Source organism: Prosopis cineraria, unplaced genomic scaffold, assembly GCF_029017545.1.
Source record: "Prosopis cineraria cultivar Desert tree isolate PC_DT_omini unplaced genomic scaffold, ASM2901754v1 PC9, whole genome shotgun sequence".
In the NCBI taxonomy this organism is placed as follows: domain Eukaryota; kingdom Viridiplantae; phylum Streptophyta; class Magnoliopsida; order Fabales; family Fabaceae; genus Prosopis; species Prosopis cineraria.
The window spans coordinates 23,393,396-23,420,875 of NW_026555340.1; the positions used below are offsets into that span (position 1 = coordinate 23,393,396).

Consider the following 27,480-nt stretch of genomic DNA (forward strand, 5'->3'; position numbering starts at 1 on the left):
CATACATTGTTCTTCAAGCACAGGGAAAGAAAAAAAACTATTTTGAGCATATATATGGATGATATCATTCTCATAGGGGATGACCATGAAGAGATGGAGAAGATTAAAAAGGCATTGGCCAAATCCTTCCAAGTCAAAGACTTAAGGGAATGAAATATTTTTTGGTAATGGAAGTAGTGCGATCCAAAAAAGGATTTATATATCCTAGAGAAAATACATTCTCGATCTGCTAAAAGAGACAGGAATGTTAGGGTGCAAGCCTAGCACCACACCCATTGAAGTAACATCAAAAAAGAAGAAGATGATGAAGAGGAAGAAGAAAATGAAGGCAAAGATGTTGACAAAGGAAGATACCAAAAACTAGTCGGGAAACTTATCTATCTTTCCCATACTAGACCAAACATTGCATTTGCAGTAAGTGTAGCAAGCCAACATTCTCATACTCCTAAAGAGAAACATCTAAAAGCAGTTTACAAGATTATACAATACTTGAAGGGCACACCTAAAAAAGGAATATTATACCAAAAGATAGAGCAAAAAAGTATAGAAATATTTACAGATGCAGACTGGGGCGGGTGCCCATAATGATAGAAGATCAACATCAAGATATTGCATGCATGTGTAGGGAAACATAGTGACATGGAGGAGTAAGAAGCAAAATGTAGTTACAAGGAGTAGTACGGAAGCAGAATTTCAGGCAGTAGCTCATGGTAATATGAAGTAATATGGGTAAAACAGGTATTAGAAGAATTGAAGATTGAGTTAGAACTTCCAATGAAGCTGTACACTGATAGCAAAGCTGCTATAGACATTTCACATAATCCGGTTCATCATGACAAAACCAAGCATGTTGAGGTTGATAGACACTTTATTAAAGAAAAATTGAAGGAGATCTTGTGTCACTCATACTTGTGCCCTCATGGAATCAAACCGCAGGTATCTTTACCAAAGGCTTAAATGAAGAGACGTTTGAGAAGTTTGTTGGCAAGTTGGAAATGATTGATATATATAGTCCAACTTAAAAAGGAGTGTGGAAAATCCCATAAATTGTGTAAATAGTAAATAGGCTTAATTTGTTTTTTATTGTAATCCCTTCTCCTTCGCTTCTGACCGTTAGAATTGATTTTGATTATTCCTTCCCTTCTCGTAGGCTAGAAATAAGGGATTAGATTAGCCTAACACCTTGTATATATTGTAATCTCTTATTCATGTTCGGTGAAATACAAGAAAGTATTTTCAGTCGACTCTCACTCACAAATTAAAACACTTACCCACTACAATACAATACAATAATAAAGTAATACATTAAAATCAATATATATGTCCAATCAGATTGAAAACATAACTAGAAATTTAAAAAAAAGATTTATTAAAAATCAAATTGTGAAACTAATGTGTATAATATATTACATAATATACGTGTGTGTAAATAAGCCGGCCCATTGGGCACATAGGCTAGGCTTTAAAAAACTAGGCTTAGCCTATTCAACTAAACAAGCCTAATTAAAGGCCTGAACTTGGCCTAAATCTATTTAATAAATAGGCTAAGCTACGGCTGAAATAGGCCAGGGTGTAGACCCCTATTCCCACCTCTACCCACTTTACTCCCTGTAAGGATTGAGGAAAAGATCAATAGCAACAAGCATGCAACCCAAGTTTTCCTTTAAGCCTCCACATGAGTGATTATACAACAAAGAAAAGAAAAAAAGCTCGTGACAAAGTTTGCAGATGTATAATTGTGCAAAAGGATGAGGCAGGTCTGTAATCTCTATTAAACATAGAGATTTTCTAATAACAATATGTCCTGCATTTTTCTAAAGCATAAGCACAAAGAATTGCATTCTAACTAAGCCAATCTCACCTCAGATTTTATTCCTAATGCCAATGAAGCCACTGCTGCAACCATTAATATGACCAGGGTCAGATCCTTGCAAGCATCCCACACAAACATCTATGGAAAGGAACAAACAAAACACACAGAGAGAGATCAATACAAGAGCCACCAATGAAGAGATAGTATACAAGAAAGAGAAGCCAACAACTGCAATGAACTTGTAGCAAAACTTGCCAAAAAACTCCTGGGCTTCTTCCGAGGATAAGTGTTCGACCCATAGGCAGTCTTCCGTTTCATCAAGTCACAATCATCACCATGAATCCCCTTCTCTAAATTTGTTTTCAACAACTCTGCAAGCCCTCTAACCTGATAAAATAGCTCAATTTAAGCACTAGCATATTTGACTATTATCAGTACCATTACCAAGTTTGGAATTTTCGCTGAAAATTTACCCCTCCATATTGCTGCAGGACCTCACTGTTATGATCCCTTGAAATTGAAGCAAGCCGCTCTTGTTCAATTGGAAAGTCACCAGGAGCAGCTGGAGGTGGTGCCAGAGTCCCTGAAACTTGAAGGCACTAATAATCAACAATGGAAAAATATATACATACATACATACATACATATATATATATATATATATAAACCAGAAGCAAGCAAAAAACAAGGCCTGTCAAACAAGTTTGCCTCAATGGAAATTGAATACAACCTGTAAACAGCTTATGAATACAAGATTGCAAGAGATACCTTGTCCACCATGTATCATATTTTATCATCAATCTATCATCTAACTCTACTCCAAAACTATCCTTATGAACAGTAGATGCTCAAAAGTAAAAAAATGATTTGAGAATAGAGGTATTGTTTATCCATGCCATAGAAGTCTTCTAATTAAATTTATTTCAAGAAAAAGATCTGAGAATAGATAAGCTACAATCAGATGATCAAAAGACTGCAAAAGTTTAACATAAGGGGGAAATGGAAGACGATAACAACCAGCCTCAATCCATTAAATGAGGCGACGTACATCGATAAACAATGCCACTGAGCTCTATTAACAACTAACTCCACAATGGTTAAAATTCAGAGGATATTCTAATAAATGAACAGTTAAATGTGATATGTGGACCATTGGTAAATGATCAACTACAGGCATTACTAAGCAACCAATTTTCTAAAACGCACATTTCAACTAAAAGGTAAATCAGGGGAAACAAATTAAAAAGGAAAGGTAACAAAAAAAAAAAAGGGTGGTGATTTAACATCATAGATGCAAATTAAATAAATAAAATCACACTAGAGAAGGTCTATTACATTAATGTCAACTAAGCGGGCCACTCATGTATTGCATGGAATCTAAAGAATCAACTGTATATCATGGCATGTAAATAATGCAGCTTTGTTATAGAATTTATATTTTATATTGATATTGATGATATTGATCAATGTTGATGAGCATCTAACAATCATGCTGCTAATCTTATTCATCAACTGCTAAAGAATAGCCTAGACCATGTACTGGACTCATAAGCGGTGAAAAATGATAAATGGGATGTTATCTCAAGTCATATTCCAAAAAGTGAAAACAAGACAAAATTCCAGTGACTGCCTAAGTATTAGTTACAGCAAATGCACTTCTAAAATGTGAGAAAAACACAGTAAATCGTAATTTAAAAAGACATAATAATACAAACAAACAAAAAATAGTGAGAAAAATTAACTCACCAATCACAGTCGGTACAGCAGCTTTTTTGAAAAGATATGCAGCCTAGTAGGACAAAATGAATAATTAGTACACTGCATATAAGTCACAAGCAATAATCAAGAAAGTTCAGTCACAGTAACCATACCCTAATGGCTTGCGCATGTGCCCTAATCTTCCTCAATGTTTGCTGCTTCTCTTCTTCTTTTTTTAGGTCCAAAGTGTAACGGAATCGACGAGAAGCATTAAGCACAAGCGCAGCTTGCTGACAGGTAAAAAGAAAAGAATCACTGCCTAGTCATTGAGAAATATTATCTTAAAGATGAACCCAAAATAGTGCCTCAACAAAGCAAAGCAAGAGGCCAGAGGCGAATAGCCGTTGATCTTAACAGTTACCTTACTCCTAGTAACCAAGCAAAACATATATTTTAAAATGACCAATGGTGACTTCATGATCAAGGAAATTCTACAAGTGTTAGCCTCAAGTAGGGCTTAAGAGAAAAGCTTTTTTTTTAACTGTAGTAGTAATGACTACTCACTACTGAGTTTCTTATTACAAAGTATTGGGCATGTTTCGTCCTGTGGAAAGGAATGGATCGTGTGATATGACACCTGTATCCCTACTTCAGAAAAATACAGAAAAAATATGTATACACTATTAAGTATCTAAGGCAAGGACTAAAAGAAATTACAAAACATTTTTCCTGTCCCTTTCAAGTGTACAATAGGTGCTGAAGTCTTCCACTAAAATTTTTTCCATATATTCTATTAGAAGGCTTCGAGCCTAGGCCCAATGAATAAACTTACTCATCAAGCATTATCTATTTAATACCCATTTAATTACCTTTAAATTGTGTTGTTATTATTTCAAGATATAGGGGATTTGAATCTAATTTAAAATTTGAATCAGATATTAAATCAGATTAGATTCTGATTTCATTCATTATTGTTGGAACTGGGCTTGCTGTCTCTTGAACCCATTAGAAGAGTCAGACCTAAGTTACCTAATATAACCTGATTATTAGGATATTTTCTATTTACTTTTATATCCACAAATATATGGGATTTTCCTGTTTTAGGATTGTTTGCCTGATACAATCAGATTCGATCCTCCCTCTTGCATCTATATATATACTCTATTTTTCAATGAATAATACGAAGCAATCTTACACAAATAATAGCATGGTATCAGAGCTATAGGCGGCATGATGGACTATTGCTCAGCGCTGGTTTTCTAACGTGGGTCCACCTAATTTTCCTTTGGCTAGCAGAGGCTCGTCTTCTCTACAATCGAACTTGAAAGGTGGGGGATGGTCTATCATCTACTGCGATAGGCTCGTCTAACTTTGGCCTACACCTCACCCAGCACAGTCTCATTGAACACAACTATCTCTAGTGGTCTCGTAGTATGCTAGTGATTGTACATAGTCGACAAAAGGAATGTTACCTAACGTGAGTTCCTCCAACACCAAATCCTACCGACCCCACATGACAAATGGTGTGTAGAAAATAATCTAGTGATAGCCCAGTTGATTCAAGCAACAATGCCAAAAATTAGTCAAAATTATGTTCTCTCCACCTCTGCTAAGGAGATATGGGACTCGGCCAAGACAACCTACTCTTTGAAGGAGAACACAGCAGCTACATTTCAAGTTAAGCATCAACTACGACCACTAGTTCAAGGTGGTTTCATTGTTACTCAATTTTTTAATACACTAAAACGTTTATGGCAGCAAATCGATCTATACAAGGTTCATACATGGTCGTACACTAAACATGAGTTATACTACAAGTAACTAGTTGATCGAGAAAACTGTTATGAGTTTCTTTTGGGTCTTAAAAACTCATTTGAAGATGCTCGTGGCTGAATTATAAGTGCTAAACCACTGCCAACACTAGAAGAAGCCTTCAACATGATGAAATGTGAAGAAAGTCAGAAGGTACATACTAAATCTCCAACAAGGTCATCTTCTATCTCCATTTCTCCCTCTCCAGAAGTCTCAGCCTTAGCTGTTCATGGAACACAAGAAGATTCTAAAGGGAATAAAGCTGGTCATTGGTGTGATCATTACAATAAAAAAAGTCACACTTAGGAAGTTTGTTGGAAATTACACAATAAGCCCCCCAACAATAAACAGAAACCAAGAAGCGATAATAAAAGCATGATGGTAGGACCAACCATACCAAAGAATGGGTCTTTAAGCACAAAGGAGCTCTTGGTTCTTTGAAAATCTAAGACAAACATGGTAATCAACTTGCTCCTGCTTTCGACGAGACACATATCCCTTCTGTTACTCTAGCACGAGTAGGTACTGCCCTTACTCAAGCACTCAATAGTGCTTCTTTTTATAAAAATATCTGGATAGTAAACTCTGGGGCTACAAACCACATTACAAGTTATAGGGAGCTTTTTTCTGAATTTACTGAATTCAGAGAACATGATGTGGTGGAGGTAGCTCATAAGCAGTTTGCTAAGGTTACGGGAATAGGCATAGCAATCACTTCTGCAAACATAATATTAAGAAATGTTTTCTATGTTCCAAAAATTAAGTGCAGCTTACTATCTGTGTGTAGAATCATGCATTAGCTTAATTGTCTTGTTTTTGACAAATCAGGGTGTGATTTTCATGATTTGGCTTTGGGGGGATGATTGGTAATGCTAAGGAATGGCATGGACTCTATTATCTTCAAGGAACCCTACCAAAAGCACGTATATCTCGTGTCTTTACTTCTAAGTCTATGGATGATGTTCAATTGTGACATTCTAGTAGGCCACCCTAGTCTTAGCTACTTGCAAGCTTTCTTTCCCAATATTAGTAATAAAATTATTGCTGATTTCCATTATGAAACCTCCCACTTTGCCAAAGAAACTCACAATTCTTATCATAGTCATTCTTAGAATCCCACCAAGCCATTTACTCTTATTCATAATGATATATAGGTCCATCTAAAATTGAAATTGCAACTAATTCTAAAGCTCGCGGGTTTGTTTCAATTCTTGATGATCAAACTCAGTTAACTTGGATCTTCTTTACGAGGAATAAGTCCGAAGTCTTCTCCATTTTCTAAATTTTCTACATGTTTGTAGAAACAAAATTTCACACTAAAATTCAGATTCTTAGGAGTAATAATGGAAAGAAATATTTGAATTCTCAATTTATAGAATTTAGTAACTTACATGGTTTACATCACCAAACATCTTGTGCATATTCTCCACAACAAAATGGTATTTCTAAAAGGAAAAATAGGCACCTTCTCGAAGTTGCTCATGCATTATAACTGCACAACAACATGCCTAATAGATTTTGGGGGGATGCTGTTCTTACCACTGCAAATTTAATAAACCGCATGCCTTCCAAAACTTCAAATTTTTCAACCCCTCTTCAAAAATTTCTTGAAAATTTTCCTAATTCTCCTTTAATTTCTTCCATTCCTCTAGCTGCACTACTTTTGTTCACAATGAAGGAGAAGGAAAACTTGATTCCCGTGCTTTAAAATGCATTTTTCTAGGATATTATTCATCCCAAAAAGGCAACAAATGCTTTTCTCCTTCCAATAACAAGGTTTATGTAACTATAAATGTCAAATTTATTGAAAATCAGCCATTTTTTCCAAATCCCCCATTAAGGGGAAGATGACTTCTGAGATATCTAAGTATGAACGGATCATTAATGAAACCAAGCAAAGATTATTTCACTAATTTTGACTAGCATGAGCCACATACTTCATTACCTCATCCTCAATCAAACTTATTTTTCCCTTCCACTTCACCTTCTAAATCTGAAAACAGCCCAGAAAATTCTCACTCACTACCCACCAACATTGAATCTTCATCCACTAGGTCCCAATTTCAAGATATTAATCCATTTTTGAACCTTCTTTCTGAAACAAATTCAGCTGAGACTATGGCGAAAGAACCTTTAAACGCATCTGAATAGCAACATGGTGGGTATGAGTCCATTGCTACAAGGCAAAGTCAAGAGTTTGCACCGGAACCAAGTCTTGAAGATTTACACAGGCCGATTGCCTTAAGAAAAGGGAAAAGGAGTTGTACTCAACATCCCATCAACAAATATGTTTCATGTACAAAGTTGTCTCCTCATCTAAGAACCTTTGTCGCTAATGTTGAGAAGGTCAAGATACCCAATAGTTATGATGAAGCTATAACAAATCCAAAATGGAGGGAAGTTATTGATGAGGAACTACAAGCTCTTCAAGAGAACAAAACTTGAAAGCTTACTGAGCTACCTAAGAGAAAATCAATTGTGAGCAGCAAGTGGGTTTTCACAATCAAGTATAACCCAGATAGAACGATCAATAAATACAAGGCTCAACTAGTTGCTCAAGGGTTCACACAAACCTATAGCATTGATTACCATAAAACCTTTGCTCCAATAGCTACACTTAACACTATTAATGTTTTGTTATCCATTGCTGCAAATTTGGATTCGCCATTACATCAATTGAACATTAAAAATGCTTTCTTAAATGGTGATCTCAAAGAAGAAGTATAAATGGAGGTACCTCTAGGCTTGAGGAACGCAAGAAACTCAAATAAAGTTTGCTGATAGAGCTCTACTCTATAATAACTAATCAAACAAAGCTTTTAATGCAAAGAGAAATAAATGAGGGAAATTCTGAGGTTTTGATATTAATGCATATGAACCGAATCAGTGTTACAAAAGAGAAACTCACTGATTCTAGCCAAAACCCTATTCCCTATAACTGAAAATTACAAGCCAAATGAAAGAACACAACAACAAGAACAAGGCCCCTCACTAGTGTTTGGGAGACCAGCACGCTCCTCACTTTGTCTAACTTCACAAAAACATCCTTGAGTGCCAACAAAAAATAATACAACAAAATAAAGCAAGCAAAAAAGTGACTTCAGTATCGAGACTAAATCTAAGCCACCCTACCAAAACATCATGACTTAATCCTTCTTTTCTGGACCCCCAGGATATTAATCTTGACCCAATGGGTATTTCCTTTCTACACCCAACTACCCCCTTGATCTCCTCTTATAAGTTTGACCATATCTCACGATCATATCATTTGCCAACTTTTCAAACCTCTCTATGGATTAAAACAGTCTTCAAAAGCTTGGTTTGACAAGTTCAATCGAGCAATAAAGAAACAATGATATGCTCAATGTCAAGCAAATGATACCCTATTTGTGAAACACTGCGGTTCAAAAATCACTGCTCTTATTGTATGTGGATGGCATCGTCCTCACAAGAAATGATGCTGAGGAGATTGCCAACTTAAAGGAGAAAATTGCTGCTGAATTTGACATCAAGGACCTTGGAAATTTGAGATACTTCTTGGGCATGGAGGTAGCCAAGACCAGAAAAGGAATTAGCATGTCTCAACGCAAGTATGTTATTGATTTGCTAAAAGAAACAGGAATGTTGGAAGCTAGACCAGCACACACACCTATGGAGCTTAATCAAAAATCGATGATTAGGTATGATGGTAAAGCAATTGACATGGAAAGATATCAAAAATTAGTGAAAAAATTGATCTATTTGTCCCACACAATACCTGACATATGCTATCCTGCAAGTGTGGTAAGTCAATTCTCTAGCAGTCCTCAAACTGAACACATGATAGCAGTGTATCAAATTCTCAAATGCTTGAAAAAAATACTAGGACAAGGCTAGTTCTTTGAGAAGGGTAACTCTAGAAGCATAGAAATGTTCACTGATGCAAATTGGGAGGTTCAAAAAGTGATAGACGCTCCACCACTAGCTATTGCTCATATATGTGAGGTAATCATGTGACATGGAGAAGTAAAAAAACAGCCCAATGTATCAAGAAGCTCGACTGAGTTTGAATATTGACCATTGTCCTTAGGGGTATGTGCTTATCAGACTTCTAAGGAAGCTGAAGATGGATGTGAATTCTCTGCTCAAGGTTTGGTAGGATAACATGTCAGCCATAAAAATTGCCAAAAATCCAATCAACATGATTGAATGAAACATGTAGAGATTGATCGACACTTCATTAGCCAAAAAATTGAGAACAAAATAATTGATTTAGCATATATTCCTCAGGTCAATAGATTGCTGATGTGATGACAAAATCATTGACTCAAGACAAGTTTGAAGGATTTAGAAGTAAGCTGGGAATGATTAATATCTATTCACCAACTTGAAGAGTGTTGGAAGTGGGCTTGTTGTCTCTTGGGCCCATTAGAAGGGTCTGACCTAAGTTACCCAATATAACCTGATTATAAGGGTATTTTCTATTTACTTTTATATCCCCAAATGTATGGAATTTTCCTGTTTTAGGATTGTTTGCCTGATATGATCAGATTTGATCATCCCCCTTGCATCTATCTATGTAACCTATTTTTCAGTTAATACAAAGCAATCTTACACAAATAATAGCAATTATTGTAACCCTAATCTGCTCTATAAGTGCTAAATGAGATAATCAATACTACCATGGGCTAAGACATTAATTTTAACTCAGCAAATTTTATGGTACTAGAGCCATGGCCAATCGAAACCTCCAATTTGGCCATATCGTGCTTTCAATACTGCAATTGTTGATCCAAATGTCTCCAAAAATGGAGGCATTAAAGAAAAATAATACTTGGGAATTGACAAAGCTGCCCAAAGGAAAAACAACAATTGGTTGCAGATGGGTTCTTACAAATAAATACAATCCAGATGGGAGTCCAAAGCACAACGATCAACTGATAGCCAAAAGGTCACACGAACACATGAAATTGATTATCAGGAGTCTTTTCCTCTAGTAGCAAAACTCAATATGGAACTTCTCTCACTAGCTACAAACCTTGATTGGCCACTACATCAATTAGATGTGAAGAATGCCTTTGTAAATGGCAACTTAGAAGAGGAGGTTTACATAGAGATTCCTCCTAGTTTCAAGAATAATGGAAATAAAGATAAAGTGTGAAAGCTCAAAAAGTCTTTATATGGCTTAAAACAGTCTCCACGGGAATGGTTTGAACGCTTTACTAGAGCAATAAAAATGAATGGACACACTCAACGTCAATCAGATCATACCCTATTCACCAAGCATAGAGATGGAAAGATAGCTATTCCCATCGTCTATGCAGATGACATCCCCCTCATAGTGATGACGCAAGTGAGATAGAAAGTCTCCAAAAGATGTTAGCAACAGAATTTGAAGTGAAGGACCTAGGAACATTGAGATAATTCCTAGAAATGGAAGTGACCAAATCAGAGGATTGACTTGTAATTTCACAAAGGAAGTATGTTCTTGACTTATTGCAAGAGACAAGTATGCTTGGATGCAGTGTGCACGCTACTCCTATGGAATTGAACCACAAGCTTGGTTTAAATTCAAATAGTCCTTTGGTTGATCAGGGAAGATATCAAACCTTGGTTGGCAAACTTATCTATCTCTCCCACAGAAGATTAGACATAGCCTATGCAGGGAGTGTGGTGAGTCAATTCTCTAGTGAACCTAACAAAGAACACATGACAGTTGTGTTCAAAATCTTTAGATACTTGAAGTTCACACCACGGAAAGGACTCTAATTCAGACAAGGAGTCCACAAGGGAATTGAAACTTACATAAATACTGATTGGGCTGGTTCTATCACTGATAGAATGTCTACAACAGACTATTGCACATTTGTGTGGGGAAATTTGCCTACTTGGAGGAGCAAGAAACAACTATTAGTCTCCCGTAGTAGTGCAAAACCAAAACTTAGAGCCTTGGCCTGTGTGAAGGATTGTGGTTTGAGAGGCTCTTTGAGGAGCTGAAGGTGAGTTAAGACGGACAAATGAAGGTTTTTTGCCACAATATGGCAACAATAAAACATTGTCAAAAATCTCATCCACCGTGAAAGAACCAAGCATGTTGAGATTGATCGTCATTTTATCAATGGAAAAATAGAAGGCAAGATTGCGAGTGTGAACTACAAACCTACAAGGCAGCAAGTGGCAGATATACCCATTTAATTACCTTTTAATTGTGCTGTTATTATTTCCAGATTTAGGGGACTCAAATCTGATTTGAAATTTGAATCAGATATTAAATCAGATTAGACTCTGATTTCATTTATTATTGTAACCCTAATCTGCTCTACGTAGTACACGAGATAATCAAATAATACTATGGGCAGAGACATTAATTTTACCTCAGCAAATTTCTCAATGAAAATACTTAAGACAATCCTTTTTCTATGATTTAGGTAATTTTCAAGAGGGATTAAGTAGTTATTTATATGATAAAACAGAGAAACAGTCTTCTTTTACTTATAGATAAATTAGGAAAATTATTCTGTATATTAGTCGATTAGTTGATATGTGGAAATGAGAATAGAGACTTCAGTTCATGAGAGCTTGTGTGAGGGAAAGTCAAACTACTGTTTATATCAAACTTCTAAGTCTCGATCTCCAACCCCAAACAACACCCATCCTCTTCACATAAAATTTACAGTTTCCTACTTTCTATCCCACCCAAGGGTCAAATCAAAGTTCATCAATTCATAATTTTCCAGCAAGCAGACAAATGAAACCCAGCCATCATTCATCTTTTAGCTCAATATTATCAATTGTAACAGAAAATCTAATCCGTAAAATGTAAACTAAGATCTTTTCGCAATTTTAAACTCCTTTGGTTCCAAAATTTCTCTATGAAATATATTGTCCACCCAGTTCATCCAAAGTACTTTCCTTTGCTTAATCCTTTTACAGTGCTCCAGAAACCCTAGAACAACAATGTCCCGTTGATACGAGAGTAGGAAACAAATGCTAATATCCTAAATTAACCGTAAACCGGATTAAATAATTCCGGTTCACTCTCTCCGACATAAATAGAAAGTTAACCTTAAAAGGAAAATAAACCAGTAGTTAATCAAAATTAAACCGAAGTATCCCCACAAGAAAATTGAAATTAAAAAAAAATTAATTAATTAAAAAAAACTGAGTGATAGAGTTCAGAAGACATACCCTCCACCGCCTGAGCCGGTCAATTGAAGCATTTTTTGTACTGGAAATATCAAACGGATCGGTTGAGCCCTCCCCGTCATCAAAGTCCCCGGAGATATTATTCCCCTCTTCTATGTCGTTCTGACGGCGAGGGGACCTCTTGAAATTACTCATAGTAATCGAAAACTGTCGCAGGAGAGATGGCACCGTCAATATCTACCGCCTCTTCACTTCACTCACACTCATTCAAATTCTCCCTCTGAAACTACGCTCTATAATTCTAAGCCAAATTTCTAAGAGATATTTGACATTTTTTTTTTACAGAAGATATTTGATAAACGCGGGATTAGCGTGAAGACTGAAATGAACGAAACCCACTAGCACCAGGAAAAATAGTATAAAAACTAATAAAATAATGAAATAAAAAATTACCAAATAATCCCCGATGCCACGACTCCACGAGTCAAGTCTTCTGAGTAAAAGCGTTTCACAGTCTGACTCCTCGTGCTCCTCCGCCTCCTTCGTCTTCCTCTTCGATTAGGAGGCGTTACAGGAACCTGAAACTTCCCTCTATTTCAGTTCATCTCATTTATTATCTCCATGAAAAGCAAAAACGTTCACGAGAAGATAATGCAATGCTGACACCACTATGCTTGGCTGTAATTATTCCCTTGGAAATTCACTTCACTCATCAATAAGAATATGTTCCATTCACTTTTTTTATCTCTTTACCGATTCTTCAAATCAAACACCGGTATGAATTATGCGACTGAGAAAACGTGTTTCCACACTGTGAGCTCTTTCCCGATCAGATTCAGAGTCTCGAACTTAGAAGAGAAGTTGCTTCTAATCATAGTTAAATCTTGCTATTCTAGTGCCTTTGCGTAAACAAATGAAAAGAGAGCAATGGCAGACGTGGGTTGCTTAACTTGGCTTCGCTGTCTTTCAACTTTATTTTCAGTAGGTGGAGAGCATACAGGTTTGCCACATTCATACATGCAGTCACAGGTACAGAGGTAGGACGTGCCCACCTCAACACACAAACAGAGCAAGCCAAAGTCACTCTCAAGAGAAGCCAATAAAAAATTATTTTCTGGAAAAGGCAAGAAAAGATTGGAGACAACCAAAGAGAGATGTGAACTGGAAAGATCGATAATAGTACCGTCTTTGTGAATAGAAAAAGAATTATGAGTTTATGTTCAATTTCTTGATGTGAGTATTGTTTATTAGATTGAAAATCCATAAGATCAAAGCTGAGGTGGTAAAAATGGCAGCGAGATGGGCAAGGAATGTAAAGAGTTCATACATACCTCCCCAACTTACCCATGCTGTGAATGTGAATTGAAGCCATTTGAATCTTATCTAAGGGAAATCATTTCAAGTTCAAACGGTCCCTTCCCTGTTTCTCCACAAGATGTACTGTTTTTTCGTTTTTTTTTTTTTTGCCCAGGCACTAGATGTACGGTGTGTATATATATATATATATTTTTATATATCATAAATTCATACACTTACCATGTTTTACACGGACTCCTGGAAATGTTCTATAATTTTGACTCAGCTGAAGACTCTTAAACAATTAATTTGTCGCAGTGAATTGTACGAGTCAAGGTTTAGGACTATAGGAATTTCCTATGATTTAAATTCAATTTTATTTATTATTTATAAGTATTCTCTTGTTAGCAATTGGGCACTAAATATAAATATTTCCTTCAATGGGGATTCAATTTCTTCATGTTGCGAGGAGTCATATCTTTTCACTAAACTAAGCCCCTGTTAGTTAACTTAAATTAAGTTCCATGTTTTACACTAATATTAAATTATATCCAAATTCAAATTACTTCTAAATTTTGATAGTAAACCTTGGAAAATTTTTAAATGTGTAGGTACCACTCACCATGGTTGATAGTTCGAGAGGTTTATTTAGCTGCGTAGCTTGCCTATAATCTGAACCACAAGGTTGTTGGTAGTTTAAAGAAAAAAAAAAAGATAGAAGGAAATATATTATTTTTCCTTTGCCAGAAAAAGAATAAGTAGCATGCCATTGCTAAAGGATTAAATTTTGTGGGTAAAGCAATAAAATAATTAATAATAATAAGTTTAAGAGAAAATATAACAGAAAGTTATTATAATTTGGTTGTGTTTTGTTTTTAATTTTTATAACGTTATTTCGTTGTTCATAGTCTCTTTAATTTAGTAATTATAATGTTAAAAATATATATAAAAACTTTAAGTTGATACAGGAAAAGTTAATTTTATTGTAACTATATAATTTGTTAATGTTTTTATTGACATGAAAATAAATTGACCAAATATGATTTTAAAAGGTGAAAATAAAAAATAAGGATGAAAATCTTTCTTTTATGTTTAGCTTAATCAAACCAAATGTGAGAGACGAATACAAAATTAAATAAACGTCAAAAAAGGTGTTAAAAAAGTCAAGTACACATTAGAAAAATTAATTTAATCAGTACCAACTCATTACGCTTATATATATTTTTAAATTATAGTGACTAATATTTTAAATAGATCAAACTAAAGGGACTAGGAAGAAAGAAATAAAATTTTAAGAACTAAAAACAAAGCAAACAAAATACAAGGGCCCTACTATTATATTTTCCCTGAATTTAATTGCTCAAATTTATCAAATAAATTTATTATCAACTTTTTAAAGAAAAATAATTTGCCGTTTGCACACAGATGGCATCAGGAGAAAAAATATTCAGCAAGTCGGTGGTGCGCGGTGACAAGAGAGTTGAGGAACATTGTTCAATGAAATCGACGACGAATGTGGCCTTTGGATTGGATATTTATTCCGGCACAAAAAATTTAATAATAATATTATATTAAATTAATGATAAAATAGATAAAGCAGGAAACAAACGGTGGGAGTGTAAGGAGGAGGTGGGTTTCCTGGCTTAAATTATAAAATTATATTATTATTATTATTACTATTGTCAGGATTAAAATTAAAGCACAAACTTTTAAATATTATATTGCGATATACGATTAAACTTTTAATAAAGTTACAAAATTATTGATAATTTTTTATGAGCCTCGTGAACTCAGAGACATTGAAACGTGGTGCGAAGCCCACCGAGACAACGAGGACAGGAAATTTCTTGGAAATGGGAGATAGCCAGATAGGTCGGCCGCGGCCAGTTCCGTATATGTTTCCTAAATTTTAGCAAAAAATTATATATATATATATATATTATTTTTATGAAAGAACTGATGATAAGGATAAATAAAATAATTTTCATATAAAATATAGGTTTGTACAGAAGTTCTGATTATATAAATAAATATAGCTGGTATGTAAAGGTTATGTTGAAGGCTGATTGGAAGCGTAAAGAAGAGATCATTTTGAAAGAATTTGAATTTAAGATTCAAAGAAAATCATCATTATTTATCCATTTAAAAAAAAATCGAACATCAATAATTAACATTGATCTCAGTATCAATGTATATAATGGTAAGCCCTAACCCTTATCCCTTTCCCAGCTATCTCTTTCCAATTACTGAATGAGAATGTAATCCTTCTATCTTAGGGCGGTTACTTATATAGACTTATGTATATATCTAGCTATTAATGAATGATTTGAGCGTTATTTTAACATTAATGTCTTGAAAAATGAATTCAATCTCTTTTTTATAATATAAATAAAAAGTAGGCTCTACTGACAATCACTGGCCATACTGAGACTTTAGGTTATAGGGTGCAACGTTAAAAATAATTTAAAAAAATTAAATCCAAAATTTTTAAAATTAAGTTAAGAGGTATATAATCTTTTTTTATAATTATTTTTCAAGCTCAAGCGGTACATTTGCTGCCTTTGGCTCCAATGTAGCACCACCCATGCTAATAGTAGGGATTATTCCTCTACTAAGAGCATATGATAAATAACTTATAACTAAATTCCTACATGTATAGATAGTTGAAATTTAAATACTCAACCATTTATATAAATGTTCGTTCATTTTTAAATAAAAATAAAGCTTGGAATTTTCCCTCCAAATTAGTTAGTTCTAACAAGGACCACATGTGGTCATTGGATTAGGTATTAGTGATTTTCTGATGTTGGGTGGGACAAGGAGGTCGCTCCACAAGAAAGAAACAAAATCAAATATCATTTATCCACTCACGTTACTCTTTGGGGAGGTATAGGCCTGACCCCAAAAGAATGCTCAAAAACTATGCATCGGACTAATCTAGGTCAAAAACACACCATATATAAAAGGAAGATATAGACAATTATCACATAAAACCGTATATAAAAAAATTGAAATGACATATAAATATAGAGAAATGAAGATATAGAAACTTACCTAAAAAGAGGGAAGGATCAAAGGAAGGTAAGGTGTGGTGGGCAAGGTTAGAAAATGGTAGGCTTGAGAGAGGAAAAATGAAAGGAAGGTTGATGAGAGGAAACAATCAATCAACAAGAAGGTTTACCTAACAAAACCAGATCCAGAAGAAGAAGGTGATGAAGAAGGTACCTAATCAATTAGGAATTGGAAGGTGGGTGTTAGGTATGCAAAAATGATGGCACTTGATATTTCATGCCTTATTGATCTGTCAAAGAAGGTGCCTACTGATCTATCAGTCACTCATGACTCACGCTCTTTGCCTGAATTATGCACTCACCCATGCTTCATGCATGTTTCGGTGTTTCCTGCCACTGCCTCTAACCCCACAAGCACACAACCAAACTCAATTAATACATATATAGAAAATATATCTTTAGGTCCTTGTAATTTTTCTTAATTTTAAATCAGGTCCTTATATTTTATTTTGTTTTGATCACGTTCTTATAATTTGATCCATTTGATATGTTAATCTTTGAAGGTTAATTAAAATTAAAAATGAATTATTAACTTTCTCAAAACAAAATGCTTTTAAAGTTTCTAGAAATTTTGATTTAATACTTTTAGCCAAAAATTTTTAAAAAAATACAAAATCTCATTTATTACACTGTTTATATTTTTATTAATTATTTTATGAAAAATTCTAATATGTGTAAAAATTTATTTAGAATACAACCTAATTGCATAAATTTTGAGTTGTAAATATTATGTAATTAATTCTAAAATTATATAATATTTTAATAAAAATGTAAAATTTCTTAATTTTGTTTTTTAATAGAAAAATTAAAATATTTTAACCTTCAAGGATTAAAAAAATTATTGGATTAAACTATAAGGACTTAATTAAAATAAAATAAATTATAGAGATCTAGTCTAAAATTGAGTAAAATTACAAGGATTTAAAGATATATTTTCCCCATATATATCTATATGATTAGATAGAAGTCATATTTTTCTAGGGATTACATGAAAATTTTTGTTTTATCAACTTAGGGTGACATGAATAGTAGAAACTTCCTCCCTTAAAGAAGCAAATAATTGCCGTTATGTATTCCTAATATTTAATTTGTGTAGAGAGCAAAATTTAGTTGCCAGACACCCCTAATATCTTGCCAAAAATAAGGATGAGAGAAACATAACAAAGTACAATTTAAAACAATTATATTAAAATTTTTACACATTAGCTAGTTGCATTAAAAAAATATATTCTTAAAAATTTTTAAATTAACTTTCTCCATTAATTTTATATGATTCTAACTAGTATTACAAAGTTTAGCGCAATACAATTTATTTACAAAAATGACAATCATACTTTCTATACTGATTCCTATTTTCAGTGCATAGGGGTAGGGCAAGTTAAACGTTTGAAGCTGATGGGATTGAATCCACAACATGGCGCACTTACAAGGGTGAACATCAAGCTACCAGACTACAACATTATTCGCACACTGATTTCATTTTAACTGCAGTAAAATCACCGTTGTAAAAAAAAATTGTAATTATGTTTTTTATAGGGTTAAAAATTATTTTTATCTTTAAATTGTATATAAAATGTTATAAATGACTCTAAATTTAATTATGAATTTATTTTATCCCTTAATTTTAAAGATTTTCTCTGTCATTACCCTGTCATTTTTTTACATTAGTGGGTCTTATATTACTTTTTTAAATATTTTTGTATTATAAAATATTTGAGTTGAAGGATAAAAATGATCCTTCGAATTAAAGTTTTAAAATAAAAATGACCCTTAATCCAACCGGCATTAAGTGTTTTCAACATTAGGATAATAGTAAAAAAATAGTTTTAAAGTTGAGAAATAGAATTAATTCATAGTTGAGTTTAAAGTTATTTGTGACTTTTTATGTACAGTGTAAGGATAAAGATGACATTTAATACTTTTTATACATTATGCACTGATGCAATATTATTACCATTCAATAACGTATACTTTTGAGGCTAGCTAGGCAATTGGGCATGGACCAATTAGGTTCTAGAAAGATTTAAAAAAAAAAAAAAAACTCAACTAGATTAGTGGGAGTGCGGGACTGATCATCATTTGACATGAATTAACCCAAACCGAAGAAGAATGACAGATTTGAATCAGGCAAAGATGGGTTCGAATGAAATGATAGATGATCGAGAAGACCAGAAAAATAATAATGAATTCACAAGCCCACGCGTGAGTGCATGTAATTACTCTTGTCTCTTTAATGCATGCCTCCATCAGTATGCTGTTATTAATATTCAACACGTTCATGTCTATCTTCTGTTCAATCGATTATGGCTACTACGCGGAATTGGGGACCAAGTGGGAAATATATTATCTCCACAAAGACTTGAATTGCCCAATTTGTCGGCAACATGATTTTTTTTAATTTCTCACAAGCATTTTTTTTATCAAAAAAAATACAATTCAAGACACCTTTAAATATTAAATGTGAGCATATTTTTAAATAAAAATTTAAATATTAATTTATCACGTTATAAAAGGCTAGTCCTAACTTTTATTAAACTCGGCAAAATGATTGATAAAAAGAGGACACAAGAAAGTGAACCAGGAAAAAAAAATTAAGAGCCTCGCCTATTGTTTATATTGTATGTAGCGAGTTTCATGAATAAGTCATATCATTATTAACTTACCAAAAATAAAACTTGTTAAAAAATTAATTATTTTTTTATTTCATCACACCGCATCACGCATATACATGATGAAAATATAGAGACAAATATAACAAAGAGATGGTTAACTTAATTAGGATACATTCAACATTAATATTTTTTATTCTGAAGAAGAAAGTTCAACTGTGTTTGTTTAAATTTTATTGTGATATTAATTTAATAAATAATTTTCTAAGCAGAGTTCCTATGTTAGAAATAGAATATTATGCTAATAGTCTCTTCACTCAATGCCACCTCACACTAAAAAAAGAGAAATGGTAGGTTGTGTACGTCATATGGGAAAAGCGTCGGCATGGGAGTGTGGTGAGTCATGAGTGTACGTGTCTGTCATCACCACGGCTAATTACATAGATATATGTTTCGATGGTTGCTCTCGAAAGACGCAACCTATGAAAGAGAAAATGAAGAGCATGTTTGGTTTTCGTTTTTAAAAATATTTTTTTTTGTTTTCAAAAAACATAGAAAACTTATTTCTACAATTTTTTTGAATTTAATTATTTTTAAAACTGTTTTATTTTGAAGAAAAAAATAAACATCTTAAAACTATTGCCGCTTTACTTTTTTTACCATCACTTTAACCGATCATTGTTATAAGCTATCACTATCAATTACCAACAATCATCATTGTTAGTTGATTCTTTATTTTTGAAATTGTTTTTAATTAAATTAACATAATCAAACATATTTTTATTTTATTTTTAAAAACAATTTTAAAAATTATACTGTAAAACATTTTCTTAAAAAAATGAAAATACAACCAAACATATCCGAAATTTCTAACTTTCAACCCTTTTCAACAATATTTTGAGAATCAAACAAAATTTTCATGGGAGAATTTCAGATCAAGGCTGGTTAAAGTTTAGTTTTATCCTCTACCTGACAATTTGTTTTAATCGGTGGAGTCAGTGTTCCCCACATAAATATGCACGTGGAGAGTATAGTTTATAATTAAAGATAATTGAGAATTGTTAATACAAAAATTAGCTAGTAGCACGCTCCCATGGCATCCGCACTCTCTTGAAATGTATGTGTGTTTTAGAGAACAAGAGCCCATTTGGTTATTGTTTCAATTTTTTTTCAAAACTATTTTTGTTATATATTATTTAGAATTAGTTTTTAAAGCAAAACAAAATGAAAATATGTTCGGTTATATTAATTTAAAAATAATTTCGAAATGAAAAAAATAGGTTAGTAGTAACGATTGTAAGAAACTAAAAGTGATAGTCTATAATAAAAATTAATCAAGATAATGATATTTTTTAATAATCAAACATAATGTGTTTTAAAAACAAGAAAAATAAAATAAAAACAATTTTTAAAACATGTTTTCATTTTTCCTTTTAAAAACAAAAAATAAAATATTTTTAAAAATAATTAAATTAAAAATACTTATCCAAACGAGTTTTTTATGAATTCTTCTATTTTTAAAAATAAAGAACAATTTTTTAAACCAGAAATCAAACAAGTGCTAAGCCATTTGTTGTTGAACTAATAAGCTAAAATTTTATTGGTGGGATTTTGACTTTGTTTCTCAAACCATGTGTCATGGTTGTTGGGTTGGATGATATATAGATTTACAGAGAAGACTTGATGTTAATGTGTGTGGCTTGGACAAAATCTTTTGAAGTCACATGTTTTATGTGTATGAAAGTGGCTTCCAAAATGTGTACGAGGAAGACTGACATCTATGTTTATCTCTTCACACAAGCATCTACTTTTCTTAAAGCTGAAAAGAACTAAACTATTGTCTCATGAATACTAAATGTTATGATCAATATTAGCTTAAAATGAGAATTAATTTCAAAAAATTATCATATTAAGCAGGAGAGTCCTTTTAACTCACAAATCTCACTTCACACTTGTGAGACTTATAACAATGGAGTGGAAGTTTATAATAATTAATCAAAGATTTAACCCTCCTTAATCAAAATTCATAAACATTGAATACTCGTAGTTATAATAAAAAATTTTGATGATTTTGCCTTTATATATCCCTCAATTTTGAGTTTTCTCTTTGAATCGTTTTCGTCAAACTCACCTCCATCGTCATCGCCACCATTGAAAGCAACTTCATTATTAATCAAGCCCTAACAATGAATTAAGTTGCCATCAATGACAACGAGGACAAGAAGGGAGAGTAAAGGGGACTTTTACATCAACGACTCTGAAGAATATAAGGAACGAGAAAACCCCTATAACTGGCGAAGCCATTATATTGGTGAAGACGAATCCTACATTGACAAGGAGGTCCAAACAACCCATAGTGATAATCACTTGTATGAATGCTAAGCAACCCTTTTTTTTTTTTTTAGTTTTACCATTTGCTTGGATATGAATAATTTTTTATAAGGATTTTTTCAAAAGAAAAAACAAAGAAAGAAAAGAGAGAGGTTAATATGTAATTGCATCATATTCTAATATCCCTGCCTTATATAACAAACTATAAAACTCGCTTTTCTTGTGGTCCAATAATGCAAACCACGCTAAGAGTTGTAATTTTTAAAATATCTCTATTTTTTTTATTTATATAAGAAAAATATCTTTGTCAATGTCTAGTATTTTACTATTTTTTAAAATCAAAACCAGCACTGGTTACAGTTTTTTGAAACTGCATGCGAAAGACTTGATTGCAAGGATGACAACAAACAAACAAAAAGACTTATGTCTAAAAAAACATACAATAACGCGCGCGCGTGTTAGAGAAAAAGTCATTTGTTGCTAAACTAATAAGCTCAAATTTTGTTGGTATGGGATTTTGCTTCTCAAACCATGTGTCATGGTTGTTGAGTTGGTTGATATATATATATATATATATATATGGCCTTGTTTGGTATATGAGAATGAATTTTGAGAGATTGGAAGTGGCAATGAGATCGGGATCTAAAAAACATGTTTGGAATACTGTGAGAATGAAAAAAAAAATACCACTCAAATAACACAAAAATGACCTAAATGACCAAATTATCCCCGTGTTCTTCCTTCTTCCCTTGACAAAAGCCATGGAAGAAGCTAAAGCAACTTGAACTCAAACTAAATCTGGCAAAGTTGAAGAAACTCTTTGGAGATGGCTTGAGTCGAGGTAGATCGTGGAGGAGAACTCAAACCAAACAAAGAATGGAGGAGATAGCAAAGTCGAAGCAGACTGTGGAAGAGAACTCAAATGGCGTTCTATTCTAGCGACAACATCTCCAGCTCCAATCTTTCCCCCTCCTTCATCTCCTTCTTCATTGATATTCTGCATCTCTCTCACTCTGATTTTTTCTCCTTCACATTTGCTGAAACATTCTCTATCTTTGATTTCACATGTATAGCTAAAATGATCTCCTCCTCCTTTGTTAATGCCAAAGTTATACGTCAATGGACATGCCGTAACATTTGCAAGGTTGAGGATGACGGAGGAGGAGCAAACGAGGTGAAGGAGAGAAGGGAACAAGTTAGATCTAGACATCTTTAGGAGGATATTTTGATCATGAAAATTTTAATCTTGAGATTTATTTTGCAATCCCAAAGGTCGTGGGTTTGAGTATTTTTGTATAGATGGAATTGAGCAATCATAAGTATCAATGAGTGATTCATACCAAACATGTCGGTGGCATTACTCTAACTCAATCCTAATCTCTAACATCCAATGCCACATACCAAATTAACGAGGCCATAGGTTTATAGAGAGGACTTAATGTGTAGGACTTGGATAAAACTTTTTAAAGTCACATGTTTTACATCTATGAAAGTACTTTCCTAAATGTGTACGAGAAAAAAAAAAACATTTGTCATCTATGTTCATCTCATACACAGAAGCATCCACTTTTCCTATAACTGAAAAGCGCTAAACTTTTGTCACATGAATAATTCTCAAGTGACAAAAATAAATGTTATGACCATCACTAGTATGAAAAAAAAAAAGTCAATTTCAAAAAATTAGCATGTTAAGTGAGAGAGTTCTTTAAAATTATAAATCTCATTTCATTTGTGAGACTTATAACAATGAAGTGAAAATGATAATAACTAATCAATGATTTAAGCATCCATTATGCAAGTTTTATGAAAAATATTAGTTGAAATTTTATTTTCCTAAAAATATCTACATCTTTACATTTATGCCCCTGAATTTTTTAGTAACACATGCATGGTGTTTAAATATGGAATATTTAAAGATAGGGAATATTAAAAAAGTAAATGGTAAAAAAATAAAATTTAATCAATTTTCTATATTTTGGACCAATGGGTGTTCTAGAAAGTGGTTTATGTTATGGTTAGAAGGTATTATGTTGATAATTTTGCATCTATGTATCCCTCAATTATGAGTTTTCTCTTTCAATTGTTTTCATCAAACTCACCTCCATCATGGTCGCCACCATTCAAAGCATCTTCATTATTAATCAAACCCCAACAACGAATTCAGTTGCCGACAATTATGACAAGAAGGACGAGAAGGAAGAGGAAATGGGAACTTTTACATCAATGACTCTGAAGAACACAGGGAAAGGAGAAAACCCCTATAACTAGTGAAGCCATTATACTGGTGAGGAAGACGAATCCTTCATCGACAAGGAGGTCCAAACAACCCCTTGTGATGATCACAAGCATCAACGTTAAGCAACCCTATATATATATTTTTTAACCATTTGCTTGGATATGAACATTTTTTACTAAGGATTTTTTTTAAAAAAAAGAGAGAGAGATTAATATGTAATTGCATCACATCCCAACATCCCTACCTTATATGACAAACAATAAAACTCTCTTTTGTTGTGGTGGTCCAATAATAAAAACCACACTAAGATCTGTAGTTTTCAAAATATATTTGTTTTTTTCTTTTTATATATAAGAAATATATCTTTGTGAATGTTCAGTATGTCTTAAAATCATCACAACCAGCACTGGTTAGTTTTTGGAACTGCACGCAAGACTTGATTGCAAGAATGACAAACAACAAACAAAAGTGAAACAAACAAACAAAAAACTTATTGTTTGAAAAAACATCGCGTAAGTGCGTAACGCATAACTTGCTTTTGTGTGTGTGTCCTTTCTTGTTTTCTATATCTTTATGTGGCCTCATTTTACATTATTATTGCGTTAGTTGTACCAACCTTTGGTCCTAATAATGACATTAATCTAACAACCCTAATTCGGTAGGACAATAAAGCAGTGATCGAGGCAAATGCTAATGAATTAATTAAAGAGACCTAGTGCAAGCGGTGACGTACCTATACACAGACGAGTGGTTGAACAGATATCTGCTGAACGACGTGCAGTTGTACGATCAGAATATGGCTTCTGAAACGGCAAAGATTTCAGACTTATAAGACAACAATGAAACTCCTCTTCAAACTCAGTAATGCATGTGTATGATATACATAAACATACATGCATACATATACGAAGAAAGGGGTACACATAGGAGAAGAAAAAGATGTTATTTCTCGATCTTGATGGGATGGTTTCAGAATAAGGATATGTATAGTTAAATAGAATATAAGAGCCCTCGTGCAGATATATCTTCTTTCTCTTTTCCTTCTTTCAGAGAAGTCAAGAGGATAAAGGGAAGAGGAAGGAGGAGGAAAACACGAGGAATTAGAATAAGAAAAGAAGTTATCACACGCAGGAATAAAAAAGATTCACAGAGTCAGATGAACTTCACCTGTATTGCATACAATGTATTTAATTACTGTGGGAGAAGAATCTTAAATAGCTTTAATAAGCCTTTGTACACACACACGCTTGCATATGTAAAGCGGAAAGTAAAATGAAACCCTTGACCTTCCTGGTTAATTCGGGTAAATTTCCTAGAAATTTACTGTCTGTTTCAAAATAAAACTTTTCACACACCTCAAGTAAAGAATATTAACGGATGAAGAAAGCTTCATGCGCACACACACACATATATGGGAAAAATGTGAAAGAAAAGGAAGGGGAAAATATATAGCAGTTAAGATTTGGTGAGCTATACATATATTGGTTCTTGTTGGTCAAGCATTATTGGTGAGATTCAGTTGGTAAATAACTTGGACCATTTTAACTAGTTTTCTTACATTTATAATTAGAAGATTAATTTTCTTTTTTATATTTTGTTTTCAAATTAAAATATGAATCATCCACATCTATTTTGTATAATTCATTGTAGGTAAAATAAAATTATATTATAATCATCTGCATACCCAAAAATTATATTTAAATATATTAACATTAATTAATTATTGTGTGAGAATACATTTATGGTGATTGGATGGGGCAACGCATTTTGCGTGATGAATATCTGACCAAAAAGATAGCAATGTGTACGTGTAAATGGCGCTTTGGTTTGTGAATTCAGCAACTTTTAATTAATGTTCCAATCTTGTCTGGTATCTTTCGGCTTCAAAGTCTTTCCTGCAACCTCACGTTCTCCAATGGCTTGTGATTGGAAGTCGGCCCGGATCAACCCGGGTGACCTGGGAAGAATCCGAACTAACCAGTTCAACCCTACGGGTTCAAACAGGTGGAAAGAGTTATCCTTTTTGCCTCATAATCTCTCGAACGATGCCATTGAAGACAGAAGAGGAAGGAGAGAGAAGCGTATAAAAAATAAGAGAAGAAAAAGAAGAAAGAAGAAGAAGAAAATACCAACCAACAAAAGGGCGCTGTAACACACCGGAAAAACAAAATCTAATGCAAGAAGAAATGGAAAAATGGAAGAGAGAAAATGAAACCTTAAAGGAAGGAGGGCATGCAAGTCAGAGGGTGTGAAAACTGAAAATAGCAGGATCATGAAGCCAAAGATGGAGGGCACGCAAGTCTGCAAGCTTGAAAATATAAGAATGATGAAGCTGAAGATGGTGAGGGTTGAGAGAGAGGTTGCTTCTACTTTTCAAGAAGAGAGATGTTGGGAAAGAAAAAAGTTCGCACACATTCGAAAATGTGAAATTGCAGAAAGACTTTTTAAGATTTTCAAATTAAAGGTTTCAATAATATGTGAAAGTGTTGTTCGACATGGAGAATTAAATATATACTTCGGCCCTTCTTTTTTTAAATTATTTTTATCAATTTCATTAATATTAATATAAAAATTATAAAAAATAAAAAATATATAAAATTTTAAATATATTTTTATATAATAAATTTAAAAAATAATATCATATTACTTTTTCTTACCCATAAAAAATAATTTTAAAAATATCTTTTAAATGTTATTTAAAAATTCATACAATGACTTATAAATAAAACTAAATATATCTTATAAATAATAATGGAAAGAGTATACTTTATCTTTTTAAAAATATAAAATATTTTTAATCAAATATCACCTCTAATAAAATAATTATTTATTATTAAATTAATCTTATTTTTTTATATTTATCTATATTTAATAAGGTATTTCATCTTATAAAATATAGAGTGATTTAATTAATAGAAATATTTAAAAAATGATAATAATTATATTTTAAAGGACTTAAAAATGCTGTACTTTTTAATATTTAATCTCTAAAAAATGTCTTATATTTTTAATGAGAGAATAATTATTTAAATATATATTATAAATATAAATATTTAGACGCATGAAAGAAAAGATGAGAAGGAGAACTTTGATTTTTGTTGGGAAAACGAGACATTGATATTTTACTAAAATAAAAATATTTTATATATTTTAATTAAATTTAATTATTTTAATTAATAATTGTCTGATTTTAATTTGACCTTTGAAGCATACCTTAATTATTAAAATAATTAATCTGATTTTCAATGATTATAATCACTTAAACAAGAGTTCCTAAAATTTGAACTTGTATGAATACAAAAAATATTTTTTAAAATTTACTTTCAATTTAAATTTGAAAATATTTAAATTTGACTTAATGAAATGGTCATATAAAAAAATAATATTATTAAATTTACTTTGATTATAGTTTTAATTATTACTATAACTTTTTTGTCCATTATATACACACACACAATACTAAGTTTTTAACTATCTTGATGCATATTT

The 27,480-nt window shown here is 32.7% G+C and overlaps 1 pseudogene; it reads right to left on the reverse strand.

Moving 5' to 3' along the window:
- Window positions 1–26,393, reverse strand: part of LOC129320068 (calcium-transporting ATPase 10, plasma membrane-type-like) — a 49,890-nt pseudogene extending 23,497 nt beyond the window's left edge.
- Window positions 26,394–27,480: the final 1,087 nt, after the last annotated feature.